The sequence below is a fragment of the Anopheles moucheti genome, chromosome 2 (assembly GCF_943734755.1).
Source record: "Anopheles moucheti chromosome 2, idAnoMoucSN_F20_07, whole genome shotgun sequence".
NCBI lineage: Eukaryota > Metazoa > Arthropoda > Insecta > Diptera > Culicidae > Anopheles > Anopheles moucheti.
In genome coordinates this window covers 17,487,753-17,490,092 of record NC_069140.1, presented here as the reverse complement: position 1 = coordinate 17,490,092, position 2,340 = coordinate 17,487,753, and the positions used below count along the sequence as shown (strand labels likewise).

The following is a 2,340-nucleotide window of genomic DNA, read 5'->3' as shown; positions in this document are numbered from 1 at the left end:
TTACCAGATGGTTTGTTTTGGACCCATACATTTAATGCAATTAATATTATTAGTTCATCACGAATGGAATATAACAACTAAAAATACAAAAAGTACTTTTTCAAAAATTAATTCGCAAGCGGGGATACACTCCGCTGGTATAAGACTTTCCCTTTTTCTCGAGGTCAAGAAAAATAGAGTGCTGCGTGCTTGGTAGATACAACGAACGAAACAGTAAATTAGTCAACTTAGTTCCCTCCAGACCACCTTCAACCATCCGTCCAGCAACCCTTGCCCGGAAAAGACCCACGAGACTAGAGCAAGCCCGCCAAAACGAAAGGGAAATCGTTTTTCCATCAGGTCGAAATTTAATTAGACTACTGGCTCGTCCTGCATGCAAAACGAGCCAGCTCCCGAATAATGACTACGACCGGTGGAAAAACTTTCCCTGTTACCGGTTTGTATCGTTCGAGGGTAGTAGTAGTAGTAGTAGCCTAGATATACACCCAACCAACACGCTGCATTGTTGCCCCAGACCGGGAGGTGTTAAAGTTGCACGTTCCTGTCTTCAAGACACGCTTTCCCAACTTTTCTTTGCCAACTTTCGGGGGGATCTAATTGTGTGTTGGGCGAGGAAAATAAAACGTGAGCGCATGGTGGACGACACGCTGTCGTGTTGTTCATCGCGCGCGCACACACACACCGCCAAAACCCCCCGATGCCCTGCAGTAACGCCAAGCTGTTGCATTATTGGCCTTCAAATGGGCAGTAAAAATAGTCGGAAAATTTATGCCCAGCAGCAAATTCGTTGGGAAATGGAGAGTGCAATGGTGGGCACACAGAGGGAAATAATTTGAACGAAAGTTTTTCCCAGTTCCGCTCCCGGTCGCTTACTCTCTGTGGGTAGCGTTTCGGTGAAAAGAATAGGGCCAGTCGCGTTCTGACGAGAGACAATTTGGACGATAAATTTGGAGCAAATTGCCGCTCTCCATGGTTTTTTTTTGGGGAAGAAGGGGGAGCCTGTTCATTCTTCACCAACCGATGCCCTTTTGCCAGACTTTGCGTTGGCTTCCAATCTTGATACAGCACAGGCCGTCGTGTGCCGCTCTTGGAGTTCAAAAGCGGCAGGGCCAGCATGCAAACAGTTTCATAAATTTTCCTTTGCCGTTAAATGGCCGAACGGCGTCGAGCAATCGGCAATGGCTGTGGCAGAGATTTTCTTTCGCCTTTGCTCTATTTGTCCATAGACCGTGGAGCGAAGGTATGGTGCATGTTACCTACCGATAGAACTGTCGGAAACGAAGAACATTGTCGGCATGTTGCTTTGTGGTGATGTAGCGAACGCAAGGACACCGAGAGAGCACGAGATGCACTAGAACGCGTCCTCCACCTGTGTGCATGCTGGGCCGGAAAAGCGAGCAATCGGTTTTAAGTGATCGATAATGATGTTAAGACATATTTTATTATGCTACTCGTCTGTTTAATGTTCCCGCCGCGTGCCTTCTTATTCGAATCGTTCCTGGTATCTCACGGTAACGAGAGGCGTCACTGTTTCTCACTTCACTAACAAGTTGTTTGGCTATAAATCGACATGATGGATGGCATGCTGGTTGAACTGTTGGCACCAAAACAGAGTGGGCCAACGAGAGTGGTTAACGAAGTAGACAAACAACTTACTTCGTATTTTTTGGGCAACGAAATCCTACAAATATTTCCATCGGCTTATCTGCAGCCTGCGGTTTTCATTTTTTGATAAAAGTGTACTATTATTCATTTTACACATCATTTGAAGTGAAAGTACTTGTGGCTCGTTGGTCTAGGGGTATGATTCTCGCTTCGGGTGCGAGAGGTCCCGGGTTCAATTCCCGGACGAGCCCGCTGTTGATATAAGTTAATATATTTTATATAAAATTCATGCGATTTAACCTTTTTTTCTCAAAGTATGTGTTGAAGAGTGTCCCATGAAATACAAAGGGAAAATGGTACTCGAGCTCGCAATTGAGTGATGGATATGAAGCGAGTGGCACCATAGAGTGCCGAGAGACAATCCGCTGAGTGCGCGGACTACCAGGCGATCAGCAAAACTAGGAGGCGACCCCGTGGACGAAGCATCCGGAACCGTGCGCGCCAAACCCCAGAGCACTCGATCTCAGCGGCAATCAGCACTCGCGGGCCCTCACAGAACTCGGTGCTCGGAACCACCCGGCACACCGGGGTAACTCGAGCCTTCGCACCCGTGTCCCACCGCCGCCGTGCACACCCCGTAGGAACATCCGAACCCGGCCGAGTGACCCACCGTCGTATGACGGAATGCGTGAGTACACGTTTACCGTGGCCGATCATCGGAACCCACCGAACCCA

At 48.2% G+C, this 2,340-nt stretch overlaps 1 non-coding gene across 1 annotated transcript; it reads left to right on the top strand.

The window, feature by feature from the left end:
• The first annotated feature begins 1,784 nt into the window (after positions 1-1,784).
• Trnap-cgg (transfer RNA proline (anticodon CGG)) lies at positions 1,785-1,856 on the top strand. The gene has a single exon. It is a non-coding gene; the product is annotated as a tRNA-Pro (tRNA).
• Positions 1,857-2,340: the final 484 nt, after the last annotated feature.